Below are 6,955 nucleotides of genomic sequence, written 5' to 3' on the forward strand. Positions count from 1 at the left end.
CATTCGCCACTCTTTTTTTCCTCTCGTACTTGCGCCTGATCAGTCAGTAAATTCTCTTGACTTCACCCTCAAAATAGATCAGCATCTCACCATCTGGTTCCTGTCACCATCATCTCTAGTCTATTGCAGATTGTTGCACTGGCATTGATTATCGATTTGTTGCCAATGACGAATCTATTTTATCTACTTAGAAGAATAAGCCATTTCTTGTCTTCGTGTTTTTCTGCCATAGTTTCCTTCTCTGGACTTGAAGAGATACTCTAATCTAACTTGTGGTAACTATTAGCCTTCTTGTCTGATCACAGTTTTAGATCTCACTAGCTGGACTTGCCCTGTGCAAAATCCTAGGAGGGAAGGCACTGATGGTGAAGAAAGGAAAAAAGCAAAAGCAGTAAACCACCTGCCTTGTAATCCTGTCCCAGGCCATGCAAACAATTCCTCAGAAAATAACTGTGAATGCCACTGTGCTGGTCATTTGTCCACTTGGTCTCAGACCCATTCTCTGCCCTTCCTTTACTCTGCTCCGGATTGCAGGGCACTGACCTCTGCAAACTGCATTTCCAAACCAGTTTCTCTTTGACAACTGGTTTATAGTTAGAATTGACCAGTGGGGAGGCAATGACTGGAGATCGGTGGATGGGAAGGGGGAAAGCCAGGTTATTTCTTCTCCTTTCTCTCTCTCTCTGCTTTGTGTGGAATCTCAGGCAGGGCTTGAGCCTTTGCCATGGTTCCAACTCTCTCCAGGCTTCCTAAGCTCTGCTTCTACCACTTCCTTTGTTCCTCCCACCCTGGGAGCAATAGCAGTTTCCTGACATTTGTAAACCCTTTGTTGCCTCACTGACCTCTGATTCCTCTCAGCTCTCCCATCGCTTTTGTGACCAGGTCCCCACCTTGAATTTCTTCTATGAAGACACCTTGGTTCTGTCTTCCTGGCTGGGCCTTCAATGATACTGCCACCTTTCAAATTCCTGCCACAGGCTGCTAATACCTGCTCTTAGATCTATGCTTTTAACCAGACCTCCCCGCTCCCCACCCGCCAATGCATTTCTTTTTTTTTTTTTTTTTTTGAGACGGAGTCTCGCTCTGTCGCCCAGGCTGGAGTGCAGTGGCGCGATCTCGGCTCACTGCAAGCTCCGCCTCCTGGGTTCACGCCATTCTCCTGCCTCAGCCTCCTGAGTTGCTGGTACTTACAGGCGCCCGCCAACACGCCCGGCCAATTTTTTGTATTTTTAGAAGAGACGGGGTTTCACCGTGTTAGCCAGGATGGTCTCCATCTCCTGACCTCGTGATCCGCCCGCCTTGGCCTCCCAAAGTGCTGGGATTACAGGCGTGAGCCACCGCGCCCAGTCCCGCCAATGCGTTCTTAATGTTTATTTGCTTTCATATCTACTCTGAAGGCGTAAAATAAAATTCTCCACCTTTTATAAAAGTGAAATATTTGTAGAATCCTACCCTAAGTATTTACTTCTAAAAACCAGAAATTGCAGCTTCCATTTTAGTGAATCTCTATCAAGTGTTTGTATGGAGCTAGACACTACAAAAATATTTTCTGGAATCCTCACTATAACCTGCAAGGTAGTTACTACTTCCTGCTTACAGAAGGAGAAAGCTAAGGCTCCTATATGTTAAGTAACAGGATTGCACAGCTAGTAGATGGTGAAGTGCAGCTGCACCCTTTCATCTGTGTGCTACAAATGCTTTCCACTGCCCTAATCCACTTTCCTAACTCGCTCCATGTCTGTCATTATGTTAATCCATATTTGCTTATCCTTTCGATTTTAATCAGCACAGTAGGTTTTATTATTCCCTCACATAGCAATTTCAGGGTCACATGAAAGACACATGAATTTAGGAAATACTAAGCACAAACAGAGAACCAATTGTCTCTTGGTTAGATCAATAATTGTACATGGTTGTAAATGTCATTCCAACTACTATTTGTACACTTGAACCATGGAAACAAAATCTATTTAGTGGGTTAATTCTATCATCTAGAATTAATCATACATTTTAATACCGTTTGAGTACCACAATAAAGTTAATACAGAACAGGTACTTTCATTTTTTCTACAAAAAATGGAGAAGTGAAACAGTTGTTGCTTTACCTAATTATTGAACCTCTGTTTTGAATGGAGGAAGCTGCTTCCTGAGAGAAGCGGCCCCTTTTAGCAGAGGAACAGGAGTTATAATGGAAACAGGTCCTAGCCACTGCAAGCTTTAAATCCAAAAAGCATCCTGATGCTTTATTTGCCCACAAACACAAAGGCATGAACACAGTTTATATGTTATTTTCAGCTCCATGTCCAAAGAAACTAGAAAAATAAGCATAAACCAAAGAAATGCTGAGGCCAGCATATCAAATGAGAATTAACCACAATTGAGAAAGAATAAATTTCATTTGAAATAGAAAATAAAATATGATCCTATCTTCCTCCTTTTTACTGTCAAACTCTCGAACAATGGCATTCGTTTTCAATAGTTACAAATCCTCAGAAGAAATTTGGCCTAATTTCACAGGTATATATGTTCATATATATACACATGTAGATTTTGGATTTTGTGGATTGTGGATTTTTCTGTGACAAATTAATATTCCATACTGGTTTCTCCCTGCTGCCTGGTATTCGTTGTTGCCAATTCCTTCCAGTCTTGGCCGCCACGTGTTAAGAAATAACAAATAATAGTATATTGTCGGCCGGGCGCAGTGGCTCACGCCTGTAATCCTAGCACTTTGGGAGGCCGAGGCCGGCGGATCACCAGGTCAGTGTATCGAGACCATCCTGGCTAACATGGTGAAACCCCGTCTCTACTAAAAATACAAAATAGCTTGGCATGGTGGCGGCACCTGTAGTCCCAGCTACTCAGGAGGCTGAGGCAGGAGAATGGCGTGAACCCGGGAGGCGGAGCTTGCAGTGAGCTGAGATCCGGCCACTGCACTCCAGCCTGGGCGACAGAGCGAGACTTGGTCTCAAAAACAAACAAACAAACAACAACAACAACAAAATAGTACATTGTCAAGTAAAACACAAACACTGTAAATCTCTCTGATTAAAAAAAAACATAATCTTATTAAACATTTCAAGGCAAAGAGAAAAAATTTCTTAGGTGATCTACTGTTCTAAAAATATCTGTGCCCCTAATCCCTTATAATAACAAAGATGATCAGAAGTTAATAAAAATTACCCTGACAATGTCTGCATGTATTGAAACATCACACTACTCCATAATATGTAAAATTATTATATGTCAATTATAATTTAAAATTAATTAAATTTTAAATGTTTTACATTATCTTTGCTTACCCCCAAGGCAAAGTGAAGATATGTAGAATTTAGTTCTGATAAACTCACAAAAAATGGGGTAAAAATAATCCTTTTTTAAAAATACACAATTTTACAATAAACAATAAATACTTTCCCAACAAATTCCAATTTCTACCATTTAATAGAAACATTCTGTTCACTGTATTAGGCAATGCCTTTTAAAGTTTCAAATGTTTTCATGTGGAACTTATTATAAAATTATTTTCTAGACTTTTATTGGCTATAAAATATATTCATTACTAAACAGATGGGTTTGTTTTTATACTATCCTATTTTTAGATACTTCTGGGAAAGACTCTGCATAATTTCTCGTGATTGAGGGCTGCCTCTAGAGTAGCTAATCCTGTCTTACTTACCCCAGCACCCTTTTTGCTGGCTATTGGGAATAATGCTGCATGAATTTGGGAGTGCAGATATTTCTTTGAGATACTGATTTCCATTCCTTCAGATATATACCCAGAAATGGAATTGCTGGGTCACATGGTAGTTTTGTTTTTTGATGAACCTTCATACTGTTTATCTCCTTCACTCTTTGTAGTTGTACAATACTCCATTCTATGGAAGTATAACCCATAATTTAATTAATCAATCTCCTGCCGTTGAATAGTTGTATTGTTTCCAGTATTTTTCTCCTAAAAAAATTCTGCAATGAAAAATTTTACATTGTTTCATTCCTTATGTGTATGGATATATCTGTAGTATAAATTCTCAGAAGTGGAATTACTGGGTCAAAAGGAAAAGTGAATTGATTAATATATTAGACAGCCTGTTTCCCCACAGACTTGCCGATAGAGTATATTTGCTGTATATTCTATAAACAGAAAGTGATTGTAAAAGAATATTTTTTACTTCCATTATTAGAATACAAAGTATACTTTTTTAATATTTCAAATCATTCTTAAAAAGATTGTGATACTAAATAGTTTTGTTTTGTTAAATAGAGTCAGGGTCTATGTTGCCCCAGCTGGTCGCAAACTCCTGGACTCAACTGATAATGCTGCCTTGGTCTCCCAAAGTGTTGAGATTACAGTCAGGAGTCACCATGCTAGGCCACCAAAATGTTTTTTGTTTCTGGGTTTTTTTTTTGAGATGGAATCTCACTCTGTCACCCGAACTGGAGTGTAGTGGTGCAATCTTGGCTCACTGCAACCTCCGCCTCCCAGGTTCAAGCGATTCTCCTGCCTCAGCCTCCCGAGTAGCTGGGATTACTAAATCTCCTGCCTCAGCCTCCCAGCTAATTTTTTGTATTTTTGGTAGAGACGGGGTTTTGCCATTTTGGCCAGGCTGGTCTGAAACTCCTGAACCCAAGTGATCCTTCCACCTTGGACTCCCAGTATGCTGGGATTACAGGCGTGAGCCACCACACCTAGCTGACCAAATTGTTTTTAATTAGAGTGTTTAAATACACTCCTATACCATCATACTTATTAATTTTTTTAGGAAAAAAATTAGTACCAGAAATGATGTAATACTTTATGTGCCTATTCTCTTTATTTATGTTTTAATTCTGCTTAGTAAGTATTGTTGCTTACTAGTCCAAGCTCAAAAAGCATGCATAAAATATGGTTTTTAGCCACTGATGCTAAACAACTTGAGAAATTTAGGGACTTATACAAATTGTTTTTCAAAAGAAAATTTATTAGAGTATAATCAAAATTTTAAAATATGGTTTTTATGCATGCTTTTTGAGCTTGAACTAGGAAGCAACAATACTTGTTAAATAGAATTAAAACATAAGTAAAGAGAATAGGCACATAAAGTATTACATCATTTCTGGTACTAATTTTTTTCCCAAAGAAATTAAATAAGTATGATGCTATAGGAGTGTATTTAGACACTCTAATTAAAAACAATTTGATCAGCTGGGCACAGCGGCTTACACCTGTAATCCCAGCACTTCGGGAGGCTGAGGTGGGCAGATTATGAGGTCAGTAGTTTGAGACCATCGTGGCCAACATGGTGAAACCCCATCGCTATTAAAAATACAAAAAATAGCTGGGCATGGTGGCAGGCGCCTGTAATCACAGTTACTCAGTAGGCTGAGGCAGGAGAATTATTTGAACCTGGGAGGTGGAGGTTGCAGTGAGCTGAGATCAGGCCTGCACTCCAGCCTGGGCGACAGGGTGAGACTCCGTCTTAAAAACAAAACAAAACAAAACAAAAACACATTTTAAAAAGTTCGTTATACTATAAGAAATATTATTTTGAAAAACAATTAGTATAAGTTCCTAAATGTCTCAAGTTGTCTAGCATCAGTGACTAAAATAATATGTAAAAATAAAAACAGAAAAAAGAGCAGTAGTCAGTAACTCACCACTTAAACGTACAGCTTAAAATAGAAATTCCTAGGCAATTCAATGGCACATACTTGTGGAAAATGTTACATTCAGCAGTCAGAATTGGCCTCGGATCATCAACACAGTGGTTGTTACCATCATTTATTAACTTGAAGCTTCTCAATTCGAGATGCTATATAAATTGAAGGCATTCGTTTTCTACCCAAAAAATTTGGGTTTAATTCTAGCTCTGCCACTTGCTGCTTGTGTGACCTTAAGCATATTAACCACTCCAAGCCTCAGTATTTCCACCGATAAAATAAGGCTGCTGTGCTCACTTGGCAGCATATATACTAAAATTGGAATGATACAGAGAAGATTAGCGTGGTCCCTGCGCAAAGATGACATGCAAATTCGTGAAGCATTCCATATTTTTAACAGACAACCTATAGAATAAGAGAAAATTTTTGCAATCTATCCATCTGACAAAGGTCTAATATCCAGAGTCTACAAGGAACTTAAACAAATTTATAAGAAAAAAACAAACTCCATTAAAAAGTGGGCAAAGGACATGCATAGACACTTCTCAAAAGAAGACATCCATGCAGCCAACAAACATATGAAAAAAAAGCTCAACATCACTGATCATTAGAGAAACGCAAATCAAAACCACAATACAATACCATCTCATGCCAGTCAGAATGGTGATTATTAAAAAGACAAGAAACAACAGATACTGGTGAAGTTGTGGAGAAAAAGAAACACTTCTACACTGTTGGTGGGAATGAGATTAGTTCAACTATTGTGGAAGACAGTGTGGTGATTCCCCAAAGATCTACAAACAGAAATACTACTTGCTCCAGCAATCTCATTACTAGGTGTATACCTGAAGGAATAGAAGTCATTCTATTATAAAGATACATGCACGCATATGTTCATTGCAGTACTATTCGCAATAGCAAAGATATGGAATCAACCCAAATGCCTATCAATAGTAGACTGAATAAAGAAAATGTGGTGCATATACACCATGGACTACTATGCAGCCATAAAAAGGAATGAGATCATGTCCTTTGCAGGGACGTGGATGGAGCTGGAAGCCGTTATCCTCAGCAGACTAACGCAGGTACAGAAAACCAAACACCGCATGTTCCACAAGTGGAACAAGCTACCCCAAGTGGAAGCTGAACTATGAGAACACATGAACACATGGGGGAACAACACACACTGAGGATTGTTGGAGTTGGTTGCAGGGGAGGGAGAGCATCAGGAAGAATAGCAACTGGGTACTGGGCTTAATACCTGGGTGATGGGTTGATCTGTGCAGCAAACCACCATGGCAGACATTTACCTATG

At 39.2% G+C, this 6,955-nt stretch overlaps 1 non-coding gene across 1 annotated transcript; it reads left to right on the forward strand.

Moving 5' to 3' along the window:
* Positions 1 to 5,929: 5,929 nt before the first annotated feature.
* On the forward strand, positions 5,930 to 6,035 carry LOC119618368 (U6 spliceosomal RNA). The gene has a single exon (XR_005234683.1). It is a non-coding gene; the product is annotated as a U6 spliceosomal RNA (small nuclear RNA).
* The last annotated feature ends 920 nt before the right edge of the window (positions 6,036 to 6,955 follow it).

This window comes from Chlorocebus sabaeus, chromosome 4 (assembly GCF_047675955.1).
Source record: "Chlorocebus sabaeus isolate Y175 chromosome 4, mChlSab1.0.hap1, whole genome shotgun sequence".
In the NCBI taxonomy this organism is placed as follows: Eukaryota; Metazoa; Chordata; class Mammalia; order Primates; family Cercopithecidae; genus Chlorocebus; species Chlorocebus sabaeus.